This window comes from Acomys minous (genome assembly GCF_964271855.1).
Source record: "Acomys minous genome assembly, chromosome: 1".
Taxonomy (NCBI): Eukaryota; Metazoa; Chordata; class Mammalia; order Rodentia; family Muridae; genus Acomys; species Acomys minous.
The window spans coordinates 104295311-104321235 of NC_140483.1; the positions used below are offsets into that span (position 1 = coordinate 104295311).

Sequence of the window (25925 nt, forward strand, 5' to 3'; positions counted from 1 at the left end):
GGGCAAATTTGGATGTTACTCAAAGGCCAGTGTATACACAGATCAAGACAGGTATGTTTCCAATGGTTGGCCCTAAGATAAACCCAAGAATGTTTAATAATCACTACATCTCAGTGTAAAGAAAGGGGTGAAAAATCTGCAAACTGCTTCCTTGAAGTACTGAATAGAACTCCTGCCATTGCCACAAGGCTTGAGAGAGATGCCACACTAGACAATCAAATGAGCCCTGGTCTTTGTGTTGTCTTCTGAAAAGCTCCCTAGGAAGTGGTGCCCTAGTTAGTCTGTCTTTCTTCAGAGAAATCTTCTCCAAATGTATGATAAAAAGTGCTTTATTTACACAGTGGACTTTACTTCAAGTGCAAAGATGGGAATGTGTGCATTATAACAGGGACAGAGTCTACACAATAAAGGATGAAGTTTTTCTGAATGATGTTTTACATAAATTAGTAACAGCCACTGTAGAATGTGGAAATTGCACCCCACCATGACACACATATACACATACAGGCCTTAAGAGAAATGAATGCAACAAATTTGAACAGTGAAACATTTTAAAAAGTAAATAAAATGGTAGTACAGATTTATCCATGTTTTAAAAATACTATACTACTGCAATGAAATAGACCTAGAGTTTGTGGAAGTAGGTGTGTCAGCAACCTAGGGGTGAATGTGAGGTGGAGGAGGAGGGAAATCTGAAATCAGAATGGAAGGTGTGGCACAAGGTAAGGAAGTGTGTAACATGGTTGTTCCATATGGGGAATGAAGGGAGGTGACAGAGGTTAGAGATGTGTGAGTGCACACACCCTCTGCATTCCCCCCCACACCATTCAGCTGAGTGTGGCTTTGTGTGTGTGTTCATCTAGTGTTCTTTGTGTAGAAAATAAGAATTTCTCAAATTGCTCAAATTGTTCTCTAATGTAAGAAATTTGTGTGTTGGAACAGCTTTGGGTTTTTAACATAAGTGTGAAGAGAACTGGTTGTGCTTTTCTTTCCCGAATACCTCCTTCCTGCAGCGTCTAGGTTACAAACAAGGTTATCTGTGATAGGATATGTCATTAAACATAGAGGACGTCCAATTGAAAGCCCTAGACAGTGTTTTTAGTGTCTCTGAGAACCACTGCACAACTTCTCTTCTGCCCTCTTCCTTAGTGACCTCTTTTATTAGTGCTTCAGGTGTGCATATGTTTGCCTTCTCCTCAAATTTGTGCTTTCAAGGAAGACTGGGAGAAATGTATTCTTGCTAAAATATGCATAGGAGCTGTGGTGCTTGAATGACAATCGTCCTCAAAGGCTTGCGTTGAGCTCTTACTTCCCAGTTGTTGGAGCTACTTGGGGTGGCTATACAACCTTTAGGAGGGATGCTCGACACTGGGAGATGGGCTTAGAGGGTTCATAGCTTCTCTCCAAATCTCTCTCTCTTCTCTCTCTCTCTCTCTCTCTCTCTCTCTCTCTCTCTCTCTCTCTCTCTCTCCATCCCTCCTTCTCTCCCTCCCTCCTTTCTGAGTGATTAGTCACCTTCCAGTTCTGGCTGCCATGCCAAGCTATCCCTGGCATGAGGATGTCACTCCTCTGGAGCCCTAAGCTAAAACCTTTCTTCCTTAAGTTGCTTTTGGTCATGGTATTTTATCAGAGTGACAGAAAAGTGACTAATACATTAGTATACAAGACTGGGTATGTAGCTCAGTGGTAGAATGTTTGCCTAGCATGAAGAGGCTTTGGCTTTGATTACCAGCATTAAATATGTACATACAAACATATATTATATTATATAATATGTTTCTATGTACACATGTATACATAGAAACACACACACACATACATATACACAATAGATGTACATATATTTCTCTGTGTATATGTGTGTATTACATACACGATGCAAATAATGCTCACCTACAGGGACAATCTTGGTGTCTTCATTTGTCCTAATTGTGTAAAGAATGGCTATAATACCAGAAAATGCATGCCTACATCTCTACTTTCCCCAAAACTAGCTGATTTAACATTTTAAGTGTATAAACTACCTACTTGAAAAATCTTCTATGGAGCCATTATGCAGAACAAAGCAAAAAACACAGTGTCTTGTCAGCCTAACAGCAACATGTAGGAAGGTAGACGCCAGAGGTCTAATTTGAAACTCAGACCCTGATGTGTCATTGTTCTTGGAACTTTAGTATGTAGCTTAGGTTGTCAAAAGCTTTTCACTCATTCAACAGAATCAATAATAGTTTTCTGTTTTATTTTTAATTATATGTATTTATGTGTGTCTCTTTGCAGTATGTGCCTATGAGTGCAGATGCCCATGGAGGCCAAGAGGAGGTGTCAGATACCTTGGAGCTGGAGTTACAGGCAGTTGTGAACTGACAGATAGGTGTGTTGGGAATTGAACTTGGGTCCTCTGCAAAAGCAGTTAATGCTGTTAACCACTGAGCCATCTCTCCAGCCCTGCAATAATACTCTAAAGAATATGAAATTAAATATATATCAAATTTTTGTCTGGTCACTAAACATAGATAGACATGCTCATGAAATATTAAGAATAACAAGGTTAGAATCAGCTGCACGGGAATCTTATGTATACCACATGTATACTGCATGTCATTCATTTCAGTGCATAGAACATAACATACATAAGCTCTACAGGAGTTCTGAGTGTGACCATATACACATGAATTTCAAAAATAAAACTGAAACCAAAACAAAAGACTTCCATCTACTCCATGTGATGTGGCCTTGCTTTTGCTGTTTGATGAATCAGGTAGACACTCCAGGTCCCCCACATGACTAGCAGTTCAGACTTGCTGGGCAGTTGGCCAAGGTGAGCTATGGTCCATATGGCTGGGCATTCTGGGGTCTCATGTAAAGCCAGATAAATTGTGCAGAGATTAACTAGAGCCCTTGCCCAGAGCTCTCTGGAGAGACACCAGAATTAACATGCACAACATGTCTGTTGATGCAACTTCAATCTCTTGATTATACAATGGAATTTTGGGTTTCTTCTTAGGCACTAGTCTTTTCTAGGGATAGACTTTCCAGTTTTGAAATTGCTTTATCCTGGTGACTTTTATGTGGTTTTGAAAAAATGGGTCCATGTTCTGTGGGACCACAGGAGCAGACTACAGCAAAGTTCTGAAGCTAGAGTGTGGTTAAAAGAAACACCTCTGGCAAGATTGACATTCTAAACATCACTCCAGATTCATGAAATTTAGCTAGAGATCACAAACAAACCAAAAACAAAAAACAAAAACAAATAAAAAACCATACACACACAAAAAACAAAACAAAAAAACCAACCAAACAAAACACCATTTTATTTTACTGAAGTAAATGCTTTCACAAGCACTTACACATTTCATAAGCATAAAATGATGAAGCCATGTTACAAACTAAAACCCATTACAGAAAAAGTACTTGATAAAGGCTTCTTGGAGGCATTGCTCTGAGACTTCCAGAGCATTCTCAGGTAGGAAGACACACCTTTCATCTGGGCCACACCTTCTGGTGGAAGTCTATATAGAGGACATAGAAGAAGGAAGTTTGCTCCCCATCCCTTCACTGTATGAGACCTCACTTCTTTAGAATTATGGCCTATACTAAAGAGCAGAGGAGACTTCTGGCATCATAGACTATATGAGTGCTGAATTCTTGGACCATCTCTTGGTAGATAGCCATTGTTGGACTAGCTGTACCCACAGCTTGTAAGCCAATGATTTCTATTAAATTCATTTAGTCAGTTCTGACATTCTAGAGAATCCTAGCTAATAAAAGTATTCGAAAAACATATTTTGAAGTGTCCATCAGATAAAGTTTCTAAATATTGTTCTTCATAGACCCGAAAATGGAAGGTGACATTTATAAATTCAATGGGTGTCCTCAGAAGAAGCCATTCCAGTGTCTCAGTTTGCCTTACCAGGAACAACCTTCTGTTTCTTTCTAAACCAGCAAAGAGATGTATTCTTCTTGTTCTGAGATTTACAGATGGATTATTTCTGCAATGTAACCAAGATCTCTTGTATACCAGGAGCCAATTACTTTCAACTAATTCACAGGGTGACATCCCTTATCTTTCCCCTAGCAGCGTTTGCACATTTCTTCTGTAGTATAGTCATTTGCAGTTCTTCATGCTTTCCTCAAATGTGACTAAATGGCTCAGGTTCAAAAATTGCCTCTTAAATTGCCTATTGTTTATTTTCAACAGGAGGTCATGGCACGATTGCCCTGTCTCTTTTGTTTCCTCTACCTTCTGTTTCTGCCAGTGATGCATCAGTGTTTGTTGTTTGCATCTTCAGGCCCAGAGGAGACCTCCCGTTTCTCACCCAGCCCTTCTTTTCCTTGAAGCCAAACTTTGATGTCTGCAATCCTTGTGTCAACCTTAGAAGAGAAAACGATCAGAAGTATCCCTGATTTGGGATGGACATCCCTGTTATTTAAGCGGGGAGAAGCAATTCCTTAGAGCTTTGGCGATAACTGTTTTCATCGGATCAATACAGTCAGAGAAAGTTGACCTCAACATTGATTGACTGACTGGAATACAAGTCCGTAAACCAGAAATGTTCCAATGAAATGGCTTTATTACTAACAACCCAGTCAATGAAGGTACACCAAAAATAACACCGCAAACCTTCTGTTGCCTTCCTCTTAGTGAGTTTTGATTTGTTCTGATATCAGAGTGCTGAGCCTGCCCCTGTTTTATAGTTGGGAAAATTCAGGCTCATAGAAGTAGTGTCTCTTGTATGTCCACATAAGCAGTTTAAGTGGGAGCTGAACATGCCACAAACCCAAACTATTGTCCTTGGATTCTCAGAGCCTCATGACAGAGCTCCCCCTTTTAAACAGGCTATCAAGATGCAGATACATACATTAGAAGGGAGTGCAGGATAAAGCAACTCCAGATTCAATTTTCACTTTTTGTTAACATTCCTCTACAGGGCAGAGGAGGTGGCATTAAGCAGTAGGCGTTAGTGCATGTGTTCTTAACTAGTTCCCATGACATGTACGTAGACCAACTTTCAAAGAAGCTGCATGGTAAAGTTTAATCCCTGGATTTTTCACAGTCCTCACATTTTTCACTGAATGTCCCATTATCATGTGCTGCCATGTGTGTGTATGTGTCCACTTGCCTGAAGTGTTCAGATTAATAAATTAACCTTTCTGGGGATCTGACATAGAGAAAGAGACTTTAAGTACATATCATTGTGTCCATTTAGGAAGATGTTTATCTATCTAGTAAAGATGCTGTTTATCCTAGACTTTCCTATAGTTCACGATACTAATATCATATTATAAGCTGAGACTATCCCTAGTCAAAAATACTTATGGGCTGAGTGCTTCAGACTTTGCAATGATTTTAACTTTTCACATTTACATTCTGATTATTTTGGAGATGGAAAAGAAGCATAAATGTTAGTTTCCTTTATGGTTTGTATACCTCACACACACACAGATTAATAGTGACGTCATATTAAGTTTTGAAATTATTTTGTGTAAGAAACCAAGTGTCATATGTGGGATTACCCACTGCTGGACAGTAGCTAAAATGTTTTAGATTTTAATCTAGGCTTGGTTGTACAGATCTGTAGCCTCTACTACTTAGGAGACTGAGGCAGAAGGATTGAAATTTCAGGGCAGCCTGAGCTTCAAAATGAGATAAAGGACTCCCTGGGCAACTTAGTGAAGCATTATCTCAAAACAACATAATTAAATAAAAACACAAGTCTTAAGAATTATATCTCAGTCATAAAGGGCCTCTTCATAGTATGAACAAGCCTTTGACTCTAATCTCCAGTAAAACACACACACACACACACACACACACACACACACACACACACACACACAGAGTCACTCCCACACGCATGCATACACTGGTTTCAGATTTCAAGACATTTTGGATTTAAGCTTAGTGTTGTTTATTTTGAATTTCAGCTTCTCCACGATGGCGGGTTATGATAACAGTATACTATACCATCACCTATTATTGGTTCCTTCTTTGGGATAAATGAAGAAACTGTCACTATTATTCAGAAAGCCCATAATGGAGTACAGTGTTTTTATCTATCTGAAATAACATATGAATCATTAAAAAGAAGTATATAATGCTCAACCTATACAGGCATTGTTAAAGAATCCTAGAACAATTCTGAAGTAGTCTATTCTCTGGCAAAAGGATCAGATTGATAACAAGTTATCAGTTTATCCCCAACACTTTACATACAGGCCAGGATATGGTAATAACTTATAAAATACACAATAAAAAATTAAAAGTACTTACTTAAACAATAAGGTTTTCTTCATAGAATTTTGTATAGTCTGTACAATATAGCCATACTTAATCTATTTACATTTAAAAAGGCAAACTGTTATACTAATGTAACTCATTGAGGGGTCAAATAATTCATATTAAATAACACTGCATGGTACATATTTCATGAGACACTGCACTGACTGCTTGCTTTGTTGCTGCGACAGAATGCTTGACGAAGCTACTTAAAGAAAGGAAGACTTTTTGGTTATACTCTGAGAGGTCTGTGATGGTGGGGAAACCATGGCTGGGTTCATGGTAGCTTGCACTACTGTGTCACTTAGTTACATTACCTCTGCAGTTAGAAAACAGGAAGAAAACTGAGGCTCAACAAGGGTGGGCTGTAACCCCCAAAGCCTGCCCCCAACAGCCCACCTCCTCAACGTTCTATTTCCTTTAACACCACCGTCAGCTGGAGACCAAGTTTGGTTACTTTATAGTCAAACCAACACAGATCTTTAACATTAAAATTAAATTTAAAGTGCATCCTAAATTTCATTAAATCTGAACCGTTAGTGCTAAATTATTTCTACTTTTAAAAATACCGTGAAATAAAATGTGTGGAAGGAAATAAATAGATAAGCCGAATGCTTTTTATGCTATAAAGGAACAATATAGGATTGGAGAGATGGCTCCCTGTGTAAGCAGACTGCTGCATGGCATGAGGACCCATGTTTGGGTCTCTGCTATGTTGGGGAGAAAGCAAAAGCAGGTAGATGCCCAGAATTCAATGGTCAACAAGTCCAGATGAAGGAGGAGCTAGAGATCCAGAAAGAATAAAGTAGAGAAGAAGCAAGAAATAAACTCTGTGGATGTTGATATCTGATTTCTACATTCACACACACACACACACACACACACACACACACACACACACACACACACACACAGAGAGAGAGTAATATGTATAGCCATATCATACACAAATGAATAAACACAGAGATAAATGATCGTATCAACAAATAAAAAATAAAACAAAAGCCAAAGCAAGCAAATGGGCTTCCGAGGAAGCAGGCAAAACAAAACAGAGCCTGTCAATAATGTCAAGTAGTTAAGGCCTAGTCTAAACATCCTTCTGGATTTTCAAATAGAAAGGCCTAGAAAGTGGGATGGCTGAGGTGATGCTGCTGGGCTTGTGATCCCAGTGAGCTCAACGCACACCAGCCGATGGAAGAAGCTTTGTGGTGTAGACTTGAGGCCACTAAACTCATGTTATGACGGAATTTAGATGACATTTAAAAACTTAGAAACTGGCGGGAGGTAGAATGCACACTTATCACCAGGAGCCTGTGGAAAGCATACCTCTATTAGCTTGTAGTCTTCTTATGTAAAACAAAGGGCTCATTTTTATACTCAGATTTTCTGTTCCAGACTGTTCAAATAGTGTGCAGCGTTCACTGGAAAGTCTCTGGGAGACAGAAGTCCCAAGATCATGTTTACATTTGTGCCCGATGGGTCAATACATCCTTTACTGAATTCACATACCTTCAAGGCGATACTGGGATAGCCTAACCTTTGGGTAAGAACATCCCTGGGAGTGATGCATTGGGAGAAAGGGACAGTTGGCTTTATCATGGACAAATGTGAGAAGACACTGGTGTATGTGTTAATGTACGGCAATCTCTTCTTTTACAGCAATTGAAGATGCACTAACTCCCTAGACACACTGACAATTGAGATAATGGAGGATGGAGCCAGGACAGACAATGGGGGTGGCCCTTTGCTTTCCAGTTGGTCCTGGAGGAGCATTGGTTATATGTTCCCTGGCACAAAATGTAAACTAGCTATACTGAGGGAAAAGCCATCCACCCCAGGCCTGTGGCATGCACCACTACAATGAACAAATATGTGATGGAGAGATGGGAAAAATAAGGCTGAAGAAAATGCTAAAGAGATGGGAAAGAAGTGGAAGCAGAGGGGGTTCTTGCACTGCAGAGAGAGGTGGAACTAAAGACTGAAACATGGCAAGGGACCAGCTAATAGCAGGAGCCAGCACACGCACAGGAGGCCATGGTGATGTCTTTCCTGGGCTGCTGCTGAGGGCCTTGGCTGGGTCTGTGGCCCAATCAGAGCCAGGGTCTGTGTTGATGTCCAGTGCCTGTGTTGCCACCAGGGCTATTTGAATGTCCGTGGTCTGAGAGGCTGCCTGAGGCCATGTTGATTTTTGTGGGCCATGCTGCCACTGGAATCCAAACTGATCTAACTGGCCTGTGCTGCCCTGAGGCCATGGTGATGTCCTGGCCTGGGCTGTCGCTGAAGGCCATGTCTGGGTCAGAGGTCCTACTTTATCTAGGGTCTGTGTTGATGTCCATGGACCATGTTACCACGAAAGGCCATGCAGATACCTGGAAGTCATGCTGAGCTGACCCTGTTCCTTGCTGAGCTGCACTGTCAGCAGTGACATGGGTGTGGGAGAGCTGGCCCCTCCCCTTGCTAGGGAGTGGGAGGAGATGGCTGGCAGAGACTCTAGCTGACCAACTCAGGGACCATCAAGGCCCAGATGCAGGGCCTGGAGTTGGCCCATTCTAACTAACATCTACCCTATGTATGAATTGTTGGAGGTTGTGAAGAGGCTTGTCCTGCAGAACCAAAGCTGCAATATCTGCACGACACAGGGCAACAACAGAATATCCTAGAGGAGTCTTGGTGAGGGTCCAGTATGGGTGTAGCAGAAGCCAGAGGGCTTCTATGCTATTCTACCTATGAATATTTGCAAGTAAAGCTATTTGGGCAAAAGGGTAAGCAGTTCCCAATGTTACTACAATGAATGTATATGTGACAGAAAGGCAGGGAAGACAGAGGAATGGAGCAGTACAGGTACGACAGAACTGGAGACGTGACAGCTAAGCCATGTGAGGGAAGGCTCGACTGATAGAGGAGCACGTCATTGCCTAGACAGGTTGGCAAGATTTTTTTTATTCATTCATTCATTCTTTTTTTAATTAAATTTTTTTTTTTGTTTAGGTGGGTTACAAGGGGTGGGGGAGATATGGAAGGATTGAGAAGTAAGTGGGACTGGGGTGCATGATGTGAAATTCCCAAAGAATAAAAATATATATATCTTGAAAAAACTAGCTATATTGGGTCTCAATGGATAACGTATTTTAACTTTTTCCAGCAAAATAACCAGAAATTTTAATTTCTCTAAAGTAGCCATAGCCAATAGACACTAACAAACTATGTCTATGTTATATTTTAAAAATGCAAATAGCAGCAAGAGGATTTAATTTTAATGATATGACTTATCACAATATATTCAAAAATATTAATATCTTATGCGCTACCAGTCCAAAAAAGTATGAACTATTTTATATTCTTGTTTTTGTTTTTGTTTGTTTGTTTGTGTGTGTGTGTGTGTGTGTGTGTGTGTGTGTGTGTGTTTGGTCTGTAAGTCCTCAAAACAAATTGGCATGTGTTTTGTACTTGCAGCTCACTTCAACTCAAACCAGCCGCATTTAAAGTCCTTAGCTTGGCGAGCACACATCAAGCCATCGGTATGAATTACTTCCACCATCTCTGTGAAAAATATCATAATTTAATCGAGGAGAGATTCCTTTGGCCCATGACATCTCAGCATCGGTGGTTTTGGTGCACAGTTGACCCAATGTGCTATGCCAGTAGTTTATAGCACAGAGGTGCTTCTTGGCTTCATGGCTGACAGGGATCAGAGAAAGAGAGAGAGAGGTAGTGGCCCTGAGTAAAATCATCCACTGACCTGCTTCCTCCAGGTAGGTCTCACCTCAGGACCTTTCATAATCACACCACCATCTGCGGACATCACAGCTATACCATAACATCATCCAACAAGTGGACAATTAAATCCTGGGGTAATCAATCTGAAATAAATTATTCTGAAATGTTTGTGCATTTCACTTTCATTATTACAACCTTGAAGACTTTGTTAATTGTCTCCTGTAAGTGATCATGTGTGTGCTGAACAAGGATTTTGGATGATACGATTTAGAAGAAACAAAATCTGAATACAAAAATCATATAACGAAGCTGAATACATAAAACTATTTCATTACTGCCCATAGTATGTTGAAAATAACAATTTTTTTAGTGAAGTCATATTTTAAATTCTAGACACCAGCAAGAAGGCCTCTTGACAACTCAGCAACACTTCTGTTTTTAAACTAATATCTGAGGTAAATTAATTAGGAATGAATACCAGCCTCTCTGAGTTATAAAACCTAAGATTCTAGGGGTACTGTCTGCTTTCGATATTTGACCTAGTTCATTCTTTGTGGGTACTATAGAAACTTGAGTCATTTGGAATTTGGGGGGGGGTGTTGTATACATATTGTCAGTTCACAGGGTTTATTGCAGAATGTTCGTGTAAGATGCCATCTTTACAGGTATTTTTAGCTTTCCTGTCACCCAGATGCAGCAACACACGGGAGTATGAGAAACAGTGTATGTAGGTAGCAAGGTGAGTGGGAGGCCGCACAGCACCAGAAACTGCATATTGAAAGACTCCGAATGTCACGGCTGGTGCTCGATATGGGAGTCCTGACGTTGCTCGGCTGCATATTTATATCCCCCGCTAAAAAGCCTGAGAGGCTGCTTAAATAATATTATGGTGTGTGATTTCTAAAATAAGCCCTAGACAGCACTTGCCAGAAATCGCTCTATTTTTCAATTGGTTATTTATTTGTTTCTGATGAGCGGGAAGGAACGTATTGTCTGGAAACACCGTCACATGAGGAGCTTAGAGGCGAGAGGAAAGCATGCAACCTGGCTAACTAAGACCCAAGCAGAGACACTCCCAGATGTATCTGTGAGTCTAGAGGGCCCAGTCTGTGCCCTTTTGTTTCCTGTCCTTCAGCATTCCCAGCTAGAGGGTATCTTTATGTTATCTTGTGTCTGCGAGCAGTATAGAGCTTATTTTAGAACAGTTCGGTAGACATCACCTGGGAGTGATGCCTGTCCACGCCCTACCCAGTTGTGTTTTCACCCTGTATCCGATCCCTGGGTGTGTAGATCGTCTGAGGACCTGGCAGCGCTCCACCCCTTACCCGTATCAGTTACCTACTATTTTGCTGTCACAAAACGCCCAACAGAAGCAACTTGAGGATGGTAGGCTTTGCTTGTCTAACTGTTGGATAAGACAGTCACCACGGTGAAGAAGCCAGAGCCAGAGGCAGGAGCTTGAGGCAGCTGGTCACACTGTGTCCGCAGTCAGGAAGCAGGGAGTGACACTTGCCGGTGTTCGAGCTAGCTTCCCCCTTTTCATTCAGCCCGGAAGCCAAGCCACCACGGAAGGACACGGCTCACACTCATGGTACGTCTTCCCACTTCAGCTAACCTCCTCTCTCTCCATGACCCCTCACAGGCATGCGCAGAGGCTTCTCTCTTACGTGATTCTAAGTTCTGTCAAATCAGCTCTCACGATTAACCGTCATTCCATCTTTTTTTTTTCCTTGTGCCTAAACCATCTTTTTGCAGAAACCCTTCTTGCTGGTGATTCCACAAAGACGTGCATTCAGTGATGTATGCTTTAGATTGAAAAGGAGGGAAAGCGCCAGTGTGAGAACCGTGATCAGGCGCGGGCTGGGCTTTCAAACTGGGTTTTACTATTGCATCTGTCCAAGACCGTAGAGACCAGCAACAGTCTTACATATTAGCAGCAGGATCAGGTCAAAGCCCTGACATCCTGTTTGCTTTCTTTTTCCCCCCATTACAATGCAGAAGTCCGTGTATTTGGCTAATAAAGCCCAATACCATGGAGATGCAAAACTAGACAATGAGCCAGGACTCTCTCTCTCTCTCTTTTAGTGAACATTTTTTTTTTTTGTATATACCTTCTGAGGTACTGTGCCCTGGTTACAACTGCGATCCGTAAATCATACTAAAGAAGAAAGCTGGTTCAAGCGGCGAAGTCATACAACTTCATAAAACAGAAGTCGTAGGAAAGAGGAGAACTCTAGAAGGCATCTAATTCAGGTGTGTGTAAGAGATGTGAGTCCCTTCAGCCCATCTCTTCTCATACGAGATAGCGCAGGACGCAGGGGACTGCCATCCACTCTATATGAACCCGGCAAACAAGCCATCACTTTGTCTCTGTGCATCAGGTGTGGCTTTAGGAAGCAGGAAGAATGGCACCCTACCTGGTTCTCACGAATTCCACGTTCCAAGGGAAGTGGGAGATAAAAATAAGTAAGTAGAAAAGTAGGACATTTTTAAATGGCGTGACAGGCTATGAAAGTGTAAGCAGATGTGGCGCGGTGGAGTGGGCTCTTTAATGCAGCGAAGTGTAGGACGTTTAGAATAAACAGCTGAATACACGAGAGAACCAAGAACTCCAGAAGTTCACACTCAGATTCACGGGAGCGTGCCTGACTTCCATGCCTACAAAACTTCTATAAAGACTGGAATAAGTATTATGATGGTCTATGAAATGCCATGAAATATATGACTCACCACTTAGGTGAAATGGCTACAACAGGAAAGTGTGTGGGGAGAGGAAGCTAAATGGAGAACACAGAGTTGCTCCTTCATGGCTAAACAGCTTCTGACTGGGATTAGGAACAAGGGTGTAAATAACAGTGATTGCACAGCATTGTGAACGCAACTAAGGCCATGGCATAGTACCGTCAAGAATAGTTAAAATGCCAATGTCATGTGCTACACATTTTACCATAATTAAATTATTTATGTAATAGAATAATGAATTGCCTTATATGTCAATTATATGTCAGTAAAGCCATTTTAAAAATTAAAAGTCTGATTCTCTTGGCAAGCTTAGAGAAACTTTTTCCCCTTGTGGTTATTCAGCTTTTTATGATTTTAGGGTAGTTAATAATTAGGAGAATCCTGCACGGAACAGTTGACATTTCCAAAGTAATAAATTCTTTTCTGTGTGGCTTAAACTTAAGTTGTCTTTTGTTCCTTATTTTTATAAACATATCAAAACAGATTACGGTCCTGTAGTTGTGGATTTACTCTACTAAGGATAGATTTGTTTAGCTAACCCATTTTAAAATCCATTCTAGTCGTTTAAAAACTGCATTGGAGGTGGGGGTAAAATACTGGATGTAATTAGAATTGACCATCCTGAGTGAGGTAACCCAGATCCGGAAAGACACTCATGGTATGTACTCACTCATAAGCAGATATGAGCTTACAGGATTACAGGATAATCATGCTACAATCCACAGGCTCAAAAGAGGCTAAGTAACAAGGAAGGATCAAGGGAGGATGCTTGAGTCCCACTCAGAAGGGAAAATAAAATAGACATCAGAAGAAAGGAATGATAAATGTGTTCAAAGAAGAGATCGCCTAAGGAAGGGGGACAGACCTGAAGCAGAGGTCACGTGTGTGTGTGTGTGTGTGTGTGTGTGTGTGTGTGTGTGTGTGTGTGTAGGGTGACTCATTTAATAACAAATAAAATAAAATAGCTTCTAAGTTATTCGCAGGACCACTAGGCAGGGTTCTGATTTAAACCCAAGTCCTACCTGATCCTTCACTCACCAGATTATGTTGACCCTTCAAAACCAACAATTCTTCAGTGGGAGATCAAACAGGAAGAGATAGACACACATATGCATTTTCTTCATTGTGTATATAATATAAGGATATATATATATATATATATATATATATATATATATATGTAAATGTAAATTGTATTTCCTTCTTCTTTTGTAGTTAATCTGTATCTATTAAAACCATTTTCCCCAATAAACTGTCCCCAGGAGCAGCAACTGCAACACTACCAGGAGGATGACTTCACACAGACCGCACATTACACTCTTAGCAAGAGGAAAATTGCTTTGCCTCAGTGTGTGATGAGCTGAGTTTTCCCATCCATCCCAGCAGGAAGACAGGCAACATTTCTACAAAGAGAATCCATTGCCACCCGACTAAAATTAGATCAGTCCACATTTATGCTTTGAGTTGGTGTCATTATCTCAGCTGCTGTGTGGGAGTTTACACTCTTAATCTCTGCACATTGCGAGTGGATCGGGCCTGATCTTAGTAACTACAAGCGCATGAGAAATTCACCCATCCACACTTCATCCACACTTCATCCTGGTGAGGAAATTCCAAGGGGTCCCAGTAAATACCCAGTACCCAATATCCCAAATACCCAGTAAAGGGAAGGAGTGTCTGCTGACTGAGTGCTCAGTGTGCCAGCTGATGGTACGTCTGAGGTCAGCGGCGGCGGCAGAATCTCCTCAAACGCATGACACTGGAACAGAAGCCAGCTGTGGATTTTGTTTCCAGATGTCCCTGAATAGCTAAGTCAGGCCAGGGTGAGCGGACAGAGTACTTCCAGGCACACATCCTAAGCTTTGTGATGACCATCACCAGCTGGGCACATTCCTTAGGTGGACAGGTCTCAAATACAGGCAAAGTAAGTGGTGTTTCATTCTGCTTGTTTGTTTGTTTGTTTGTTTTTCCAAGCCAAATGTCAAGGGAGCATGGGACTAATTAGAAACCTGTTTCAGCTATCAGCTACATGACACTGTATGTTCATAGTCTGCGGTACCTCCATCTATACAACTACCTTTGTGAGATTAGATAAAACGTTATTTTTCAAGGACAAGAAGTTTTTAGTTGTCCTGGGCACACTAACAGATTGCCCTAAACACTTCTACAGGTCCAGCCCTTCTCTCTGTATTGCTTGCTGTGAGCAGATTCAGCTGAGAGATAACTGCCTATTTGACATCTATCATTTTCATTTTGTCTTTCTAAAGTCTTTGTGGCCAGAGCAGGTGGGGCTGTGTGGGGTGGGTGGGTAAGCTGTTCTTCACTCACTGATACCTACATTTCCCTCTCTGCCTCCCTCCCTTCCTCCCTCCCCCCCCTTCCTACCTTCCTCCCTCCCTCTGTTTCTTTCTTCTTTCCTTCCTTCCTTTCTTTTCTTTCTTTCTCTGTGACAACTATTTGTGAGATTATCTGTACTCCTGTGTAAATGAAACAATGCTACCTTCATGGACAGGTAATTGCACCAAGAGATCATATCTTTTAATGATATATCATGTTTAATCTTTGCCAAGAAGCATTGAAACACAGAGGGCGTGCCTTAAGAGGGCGTGACTTAGGGCGTGCCTTAAGAGGGCGTGCCTTAAGAGGGCATGACTTAAGAGGGCGTGGCTTAAGAGGGCATGACTTAAGAGGGCGTGGCTTAAGAGGGCGTGGCTTAAGTCTATTGAGATCATTCTAGCATACTGTCCTCAAGATACACTTCATCTCTAGCAAGATACACTTCATCTCTAGCAAGGTCAAACTTGAACTCCCTTAGGAGTTTTAAGGACTAAATCACTCTTGCCTCAGTAAAAATCAATTATTTCATTCAGTCATATCCAGAGGCCCATTGTACCTCCACAAAGCCCAAGGCAACAGCTTCTGTTTCCCTTGTTGTAGACTTTGACCTTGACGCCTGGGATGCTGACATTGCTTCAGTGTGCAGAGACTTCCTATGCAGTCTTGAATTAGAACAGGCCTTCCTGCCACAGGTGTCTCTAACTCCCAGAGCACCTTCCATATACGTTTGCTTAAGGGATGGAAAACTTAAGAGAAGATGAAGGTAAAGTAGCAATGTTATTGTTTTCAAATACAAAGAGTCAGAAGTGATAATCTGGTTATTATGTTTATTTCCTTGTGTTTCCTTTTTGATTCATCCTTTGCACATGTATGTATACATGAAATGGGCATGCATGGGTGCAAGTATGTATGCACATGTATGTTTTACATTCATGCATGTAAAACCCAGAGGTTGACACCATGTATCTTCCTTGCTCACCCTCCATTTTGATAACTGAGGCACTGGGAATCCCATGTCTCTGCCTCCTAACTGAAGGAATTACAATTGTGCTTCCATGCCCATATGGAAGTTACACATGTGTAATATGTGTGTTGGAAATCTGAACTCTGGACCATATCCTTCCCCTTTGTTTTTGAAGATTATTCTTATGTTTATCAAAGCTTGCGTAAAAATTAATTTTTAAATTTTATTTTGAATATTTTTAATTATGTGTCTGTGTTTATCTGCCTGTGGATATACAAATGTGAGTTCAGGTGGCTGCAGAGGCTAAAAGCATAGAACCCTCTGTAGTTGCAGTTTCAGGTGGTTGTGAGTGGCCAGACTTGGGTGGTGGGAACCACATTTGTATCTTCCAAAAGAGCAACGCAATATCTTAACTGAATGTTTTTAATTGCAGGGTCATCTCTCCTACTCTACTGATATAATTCATTTTAAGTCAGTCATTGACAGGTTAAATGTCAGGTTCCAAAAACCTGGCATGTAGAGTAAATGCATATTTATTAGTGGAATTATCTGTCTGCCTCCTCCTTTTATGTGACTAATTGTCCAAGTTCTGTTTATCATGTTGTAAATTATTTACCTTTTGATTTTACTCAAGCTGAAAGTTGGTGTGTTTTCCTTTTCTCAGAGAAAAATGATTCTACTTTTATTTTAATGACCCTGTTTCTGTAAAAAAATTTTTTTTCAAGTGAGACTAATAACAGACCGTTACTCTTAGGATTGTTTGTAAAGGCCAACTAGTTAATACAGGCTTTAAGACCACCTCCCCTTGGTGGGGAGGCCTGATGGCACTCAAAGAAAGAATAAGCAGGCTACCAAGATGAGACTTGATAGTCTATGACCATATAGTGGGGGAGGAGGTCCCTGACCTAGGGGAGGGGAATAGAGTGAAAGCGGGAGGGAGGGAGGAACAGAGGAACGGGACAGGAGGATACAAGTGATGGGATAACAATTGAGTTGTAATCTGAATAAATTAATAAAATAAAACGTACGTAGAATGGAGCTTTTCTTAAAGAATGCTCTCCTCACTGGTCGATGTTATTCGTTTTTCTGCTTCTTATGTTACCCTCTTCTCAGGCATAGTTTATTTTATAAATCCAAGGAAGATACAAAGCGTAAACTGAGGTGTTAAACAACAATGTTTTGTGAGCATAAAATGGCTATGAGATAAATCATCATAAATTAAGCTGTATAAAACCTAGATGCTATGCTAAGCTTTTTTCTCATCTTAGCTTAGACTCCAGTTTGCTTGTACATCAGTTGAAGAAAGACGCACATCCCCCATCCCCCTTCGTCACCCCTCACCCCCCCCCCCCACACACACACAGTTAGAGCTGGGGACTAAAGTGCTGATCCTGCTTCTGACCAGATTATCCTTCAGTGCAGCATCTGCTTTAAGAGTCACAGGCTTCTCTCTTGGCTCTCTGCTCTAATCACGTTTCTGTTCATCAATGTGTAGATGTCCCCTGCTGCCTTTTACTAACACTGTTGCCAGGAAAGTCTACACATTCTCTTCAAGTACTATTTGTCTGTGATACTTTGCTCTGGGTGAGAAAAACCAATTTTTCTTTACACAAGATAAAAGAGAGTACTCTGGACCACACTTGCTATTCCTCCAGGGAGAACCATGTGAATAGCAGCCCCCGAGACCCAGAGTTCTGTGGAATGGTGGCCTACAGCTGCAGGATGGGGCAGCCCTGAGGTCTAGATGATAATGTTCTGTTCAACCAGGAGCCAGAATAAAACCTGGTTTAGATAAATGTACAGTAGAACATCATGCTTAATGGTCCAAAACATTTTGTAGATATTCCAAGTATTACAAATGAAATTATACTACACTGATCTAATTGATAGAATGGCATAATGTATTAGATATTTATTTCTTGGTCTTTTTGCCTGTCTTGCGGTGCATTTAAAATCTGATTTTACCTGTGTCTCTCCAGTTTATATTCAAGCACAAAACTACATTAGAAGATATTAATATTTGTTTTGAAATAACCTCCTGTACTTCATAAAAATAGAATAAAATTGTAAATCATAATGTAGATCTATTAGTCTAACTTAAAAGATTCTTTGCGGTGATTTCAATGAGAATGTCCTCCCATAGGTTCAAATGTCTGAACTTCATCCCCAGTTGGTGGCGCCCTTTGGGTAGATTTAAAGGTGTGGCCATGTTAAAGGAAACCTATTCCTGGGAGCAGAGTTTGAGGTTTCAAACACCATTTGCCATCTCAATATGGGAGTCCTTAGCTTCCAGCTCCCAGGGTCATGCCTTCACTGTACCACCACAGACTTTAACTCTGTGCACCTGTAAGCAGCAACATATTCTTTCTTCTATAAGTTGCCTTGGCTGTAGTACTTTAACATAGCAACAGAAAAGGAACCAATTCAATCTGATGAAGAAAAATAATGTTTTTCATGTTAGATGATAAGTGCAATTCCCTTCATAAAGAAGTGTCTTTGAAAAGAAATAGTATTTGAGATTTTATAAATCAAAAGTTCCTTTTAAAGATCTACAAAATATTTTTTTCACATTACCACCCTTTTTGTCACGTGTGAAATTTAATAATGCTATGTGGACACATATGTACATGCGTTTGCGGATGTGCATGTGTGTATGCACATCACTAACATACGTGATCTAAGAAGTAAGTACCACGGATCTGCCTTTCCCTTGCTCATAAACTACTACATGAGAAGGCAATGTCTCCAGGTCCCTTCCATGCTAATGCTTCACAAAGTCACTTTCCAGCTCCTCAACTTACTGCTATGTTTTGTCAAGGCTCGATCACAAAAAAAATCACTTGGTACATAGATATGAACCAAATTTCAGAGTATTAAGTAAAATCAAATGTTTGTACATCTTGTCCCTATCACAACCATGTTTGTACAGTCATTGGATGACTGACATCTTTGTAACTGGACCTATGGGAGCTATATGAGTTGGACCACATTGTAAAAATAGTCTGCATTCTGGTGGTCTAGATGTTAAATTCTCCTCTTGAAGAGCACAGTCTGAGTTGGCTTCTTTATCAGTTTCCATTGTTGGCTCCTCCCTTGGCACTGATGGTCTTCCTAGCCATTCTTCTTTACTTCCTGTTCAAACATGATAGTTGTCAGATAGACACCCAACAGTCCAGGCGCCTTTCCATGGCCAACACTTTCCCAACGTTTGCTTACTTCTCTTATAACTCTTAGTTTCCCACGGTAACTAGTTACTTTCTTCCTATTAGGATAAGCAGGCTGCCAAGATGAGACTTGATAGATAGCCTATGACCATATAGTGGGGGAGGAGGTCTCCCTCGTTCATAGACCTAGGGAAGGGGAATAGAGTGAAAGTGGGAGGGAGGGAGGAACAGGTATATACAAGTGAGAGGAAAACAATTTATATGAATTCTGAATAAATTAATTAAATAATGAATTAAAAAAAAGAATGTGCAGTCACTTCTATCACAAATGTGTGTGTGCCATGCTTCTTCTACAAAAATTCCTTCAACCCCATAATCAAGAATATCTACTCAGAAATCTCCATCATAATGCTATAATTTGAAATCCCCGGATAATGTCTCAGCTTCTGAAGACTTTCAGATGACTCTCACCCTCATGAGAACATTTGCTCTTTAAGGCAGGATCTTGTCTGGCCTGTGTGAGGTGCTGCAGTCCTGTCATAGTGAGGAAAGCATGATGAAGCATCAGAAAGCTCATCATCAGGAACTCCTCACATCACCAGGAAGCTAGAACTTTACAGGAAGCAGGACTGGACTACAGAACCTCAAGCTCAGTACCCGATGGTGCACTTCCTCCAGAAGGTTCTACCACCTCTGAAAATAGCACCACAATCTGGGGACCACTGTTCAAACCACTATGGGGGACACTTCATAGATAGCTACAATGTTTTCGCAAGCTCCATTTGCTCATGGTCATATTGTAAAGCAGACTTCATTTAGTCTAGCTTTACAGGCCCCAATAGACTTATAATTCTTACACTACTGAAAACTGCAAAATTAAAAGTCTCCTCAAAGGCTCACGCATTCTCCTAACTCTCATAAAAACAATTTGCATACTCCAACGTGAGAATTTTGGTCCAGGCTAAAAATACCCATTCAAAATGGGAAGAACAGTAATTGACTCAAAGGGAGACCAACCTCCAGTGGTCCAGATCCTTGAACTTCATGCTTGGTGTATGGATCACATGATGGCAGCATCTGTGCCCCAGTGGCCTTGGGTAGTCCCATCCCTGTGGCTCTATTTTCTGTGGTAATAGTGACTTCTCTTTTAGCTATCAGGTGTCTCACATTTCTGGTATCTCTTATACACAGATCTTCAGTTTAATTTAGGCTTCATCTTCAGATGTTTGCACACAGGTAGCTCAAGGGCTCCATGCAAAGAATCTGACCTTGACACATGTATGGCCTCAGAAGCTTTCTGGAGCCTTGGTGCAGGTCTCTATAACCCCCTTTGCATGGAGAACACCAAGCCCCACTGCAAGCTGAAGATGCAACCTGGTCAGCATTGGCCAGAGTTGCTTAGTTCTGTGTGCCTTCATGGCTACACCTCAGAAAGCCCTTCTCAGCAGCCATTTTCCAGCATGGTATCTTGCCTGATAGTGCTACCTTCTCAGACACCCTCCATCTAAATAAACATACACTATTACATCTTTGAGCTCTCAGGAGGTGGGTTATTGTCCTAGACTTCTTTCCTATTGTCCTTGTGAAAGGTATAAACTTTCTCTTTAATAGAACTAATGGTTTTAACAACTATAATGACTTTATTCAAGTCTCAATCTTAACTACACTGAGGTTCAAAGTTCCTTTTCTACTAAACTACATATTTCTATCCACATCTCTAACTAAGTTCATGTCTTTGCCCCACTGAACATTTCCCACATATTTCTGCTGCAGTTTCTGCTCTTTCTCACTGTAAATATGAGTGAATGCAACAGTCTAACAACTATTTCACAGCCTAGCTATTATGCTGCCTTTATATTTTATCTATAAACATCTTAGCTCATTTTTTTAATTCATTGAACTCAAGCTTTTTAGGACATGGGAAGAACGCAGTCTGATTCTTTGCCAAAAGACAACACAAATTGTCAATAACCCAACTCTCAGGGGAGTCCTCGTTCCTCTCTGAAGCCTCAAGAGCATCCTGGTCTCTTGATCTCCCTCCATCAGGATCTTTAAGATCGCCTCACCACACCCCAGTACTTCTCCAACATACATCTCTAAACTTTTCTACATTCCTCCTACAAAGCAGTTCTGATGCCTACAAGCCATATGGTCAGCTTTATCACAATGATCTCTATTAGTGGGTGGCTTTTTTTTTTATTACTTTGATTAAATACTTGGTAAGAAACCTGAGAGAATGGAGGTTGATTTTGGCTCAGAGTTTGAGAGTACAGTCCATCATGGAAGAAATGGTATAGCAGAGTTTAAGACACTCCGATCATATAGCTGGAGGTCTTCTTATCTAGAAAGATCTAGAAACTAGACAGACTGACATCCACTCCCAATGACTCCTGTTCTCCAACAGAGCTCTATTTCCTGAAGGTTCTGCTGCAATGCCCCACCATACTCACACAGAGAATAGCATTGGCAGCTATTGACCAAGTATTAAAACCTTTGAAAGACACTTTGTACTTGAACCATAGCACATACTTGTGTCATTTCCATTCCAGTTACCCTAAAGAAGGATATCACAAAAATTAATGTTTGTTTGAGTTCTCAAGTAGCCCTACTGTGTACTCATCAACACCAAGGTTATTGTTTGTTTTGTTTTGTTTTGTTGTAGGGCCTTTAGAACTGTACAGTCAGAAATGTGGGCTGTGATTTGGATTACATTTCTTTAGCGTAGCTGATTAATGTGTAACTTTTCTTCACCCTTTGTTTTTTCTCTCAATTATTAGGGTAGTAACGCCTTGCTAGGAGAATACTACGGATACAGATGACATTTTTGTAGTTTTTATTGAAAAGTTGGTTTAATGGTATAATTCTTATACTGCCATAAAACTAAATATGGCTTAATTATCATCTTGTCTATAATTTTATGCTTTCTGGCCATTATTAGCATCTTTATTCAATCTTGAACCCTCACAAATATGAAACTGGTGAGCAAAGGAAGGGAAAATTGGTGTGTATGGGGCTCATTTGCAACATTTTCCTTCCAGTGAATTTAATTTTCAGACTTTACATGCATCAAAAAGTACCTAATACATTCACTTTTTCACACACACACACACACACACATACACACACACACACACACACACACACACACACACACACACACACACATCTCTTGATTTTTCCATCCTTTTCTTAATAACAGCTTCAGAAGTTGTGCTAATATGATTACATGGCTTTATTGAAATGCTGTTCTCTTGTATTTTTTTCCTAAAAATCCTCTAAAGCCATACGATGGTTTCCCTAATGTTTAAATTACTCATGTTTCAGACTGATAATGATGACACAAATGGGATCAGAGAACAAAATCAAAGCTGCCAACACCACAAAAGCCCTAATGATATCTTCTGTGGAGCCCCCAGTATAGCTTAGACACTAACAGCTTCAGAGGAATGACGGCCTTATTGGCACCATTGTTAACACCGGGTCCCATCTGTGCTGTGTCAGGCTTAGTAAGAATCATGGCAGCAGTGCAATGGGTATTGTTTCTTCCAGACATTCCCCCCAGTTATGTCTTCCTGTCTACTTGTATTAATTAACTGCATCTCTTAGATCTGTGCTCAGAAGTCTTTCAGGTTGAATATTTGAGTCGCACACATCATGGTGAACCACACTTAGGCTGATTGGCTGTCTGAAAGGTGACAGCACAACATGAAAGGAATAAAATATTCTGAGCAAGACTACTCATAAAATTATGCGAACAAGTGGCCCAACTTGGCACCCAGGTGCAGGCAAGGAAAGCTTGTCAAGAATGTTAAATCATTTTTTTCCTTTTTTACAAAACACAAGAGAAGTCATGATTGATAGACAGTTCATAAAATAATAAAAGATGAATTTTTTTTAAAGATCATGTACTTCTACTCAGCTTTCTCATCCAAGATGGAAATGACCTTTGGTGTCTAAGAGAAAGGACACAAAATTCATAAACACAAAAACACTTTTGGAAAGATACAGACTTGTTAAAGCATAACAATTTAAACAAGTAACGACTTTGTACATCCAATCACAACTTCTTTTGGCACCGGGGTGAATGCGAACTCACTATGTATCCCAGGCTTGTACTTGAACTCTCAATCCTGTAGAATTTCCCCTGCTCCCCCTGTCAGGTACTGGGATTAAAGGTGGGTACCATCATTACCCAAACTCTTTATGCCTTAGTGATGCTGTGGAAAAGAGGAGAGCTCCCTTATCTGGTTGGTGTGATGTGCTATGCTATAGCGCAGTCCTACTTGCCACAATACTATTTGCTTATCTTACATGAGAGAAGATTGAGGCTCAAAGTTACACAATTTGTCCAAGATTACTCTTAAATAGCAATACATCCCAAACTTGAACTTAGTTATTATTTTTAAGCTGTGTCATACTGCTTTTTTCATACAACTTTTAAGATGCGTAAAAACCAGAGAACATCTCTAGTGAAGACAAACATAAACATAGGTAGCAGTGTATATAGAGATGCACTGACTCTGTGTGCGTAGTGTTCCAAGCGGTTTCCCCAACATGTCTCACCTATTTCACACTGCACTTGGCCAAGTAAGGCTCATCACTGTGACCATTTCACAGATGCCGAAAGCATTCACAGCTATCCAGCTAATGCATTAATTTCCTAGGGTTACACTAACAAAATTCCACAAAATTAGTGGCTTGGTGCAGTAGTTATTCTCTCAGTTTTAGAGAGATTAGAAATAAAACACAACACAACCTGATTGATTCCCAGAACTCACACGATGGGAGGAAAGAACCAATTTCCACAAGCTGTTCTCTGATCTCCAAATATGCTCTCTCAATCTAAGCACATAAATAAATAAATAAATAAATAAATAAATAAATAAATAAATATAAAAATAGTTTACAGAAAAGAAGCAACAGCAGATTGAGAGCAGACAATACAGGTCTTAGAGAGCACAGGTAGGGCATTAGAACGCCATGTGATATGCCTTTAAGAGGTATTAACGAGAACTAACAGTTATATGTGTGCTTTAATATAATAGTTTTGGTGACAATAGAGGGGAAGCAGAGATATCAGGGATGAGGCTATCTATGTAGAAAGTGCTTAGGGAATACATTTGACAAGTTAAATGAAAAGGACAGGTTATGTCCTTGCTATACATGCTATACATGCCACATGAAGTGGCATGTATAGCATGTTTGTAGATGTTTTCACGTTCAGTGACTAGCATGTTGCCTGTTTTTAATGGGGGAGGCTTTCACTGGGGATGAGAAAGGAAGGACAGCACAAAGGGGAAATGAGAGATAGTGACAATAAACACTACAAATACTTGAAAAATCTATAATGAAGCATATTATTTGTTTAATTAAATATGCACAGAGGCAGGTATGGTTTAAATAAAATTACTCCTTTTAGCGTGATAAATCACGCTACCAGACATAGGACAACTTTCTTTTATTTGTTGGTGAGGAGAGTCCAAGAGACTCCCCAAACAATATAGGCTATTACTGTTACCCTTTGCTGCCCCCCCCCAAAATTTAAAGATAAGACTCTATTATTGAAGATACAGTTGAAGATTTAGTCACAGAACTTGGTGAGATCAAGTTGTAACTGACAGGGAAGTCTGCTTCCTGCAGCCCAACTTGCTCTCATTGTATCTGAAAAGTGTTATGTTATTCAAGCTAAGAATACAAGCAATCAATAGTCCTGCTCACGGGTAAAGCCTAGGAAGCATAGCAATGACTGTCATAGCAAGGTATGCCCAAGGGTGCAATAGTGACACATATATCTTTGGGGTAACCAACAACTGTCTAGTTTGACTTAAGCCCTGCTCAATCAGGAGAACTGGTAACTGTAAACCTGGCTAACTAACTATGGTTGATTGGGCCAGGGGAACCTGGGGGGACAACCTATTTCTGCCACTTTTCTACACCAGTATAATTCTCAACTGCATTCTGAAGACCAAAATTCTTTTCACAGAGATAAATGTAGCTTTCACCCTTCATCAAAGAAGCTCTGTTTCCTTCAGAATACAGAGACCATTAGAGAACTACACAACTGATCAAAATATAGAGGACAACTGACTATGGGTTGACCATGCCTTATTGATAAATCTATAAGGCAACCTCTACACTGAAGACTCAGGGCTAGCTCTGGGATCCTGAGCTGCTAGAGAGGGTGTCTAACTTAACTTTGGACAGTTCATGTGGAAAGATCTGGAGACCTCAGGGAAAGAAAGAAACCAGAGATGACTAAAATTCCAACTTCTCCCAGGAATGTGCTAAACTTTGGAGTGAAGACCAGCCAGCTGCCAAACTGCCAAATGAAATCACCTGTTGAGGCCTGGTGAAGGTCCACTCAAAAACTTCCAGACTAAATTCCTAAATTGCCAGCCCACAAAGTCAAGAGTCTAGTAAAACAGTTGTTACTGATGCCACTGCTTTTGAGGTGGTTTGCAAAAGATAACTGGAAGCAACCATGTAATGAAGTATCATGACTCATTTACAGCCCATACAAAAATGATTATAGATTAGCAGGCAAATACTGATAATAGTTATAGAAGTTACAATGATTCTGAATGCACAGTCCTTCCTTGATTAAAATTGAGTATGAAAGTAAAAATTCAAGTCACGATTCAGTTGTAGTTATTGACGGGAAAATCCAAATTATAGTCCAAAGGAAGAATAAGAAGAAAGACAAAATTAAGATCACCTTCTCTAA

The 25925-nt window shown here is 40.5% G+C and overlaps 1 protein-coding gene across 1 annotated transcript in view; it reads right to left on the minus strand.

The window, feature by feature from the left end:
- The window catches only part of KCNB2 (potassium voltage-gated channel subfamily B member 2), a 361315-nt gene that overhangs the window by 293679 nt on the left and 41711 nt on the right, over positions 1–25925 (minus strand). The gene's annotated exons all lie outside the window — the stretch shown is intronic.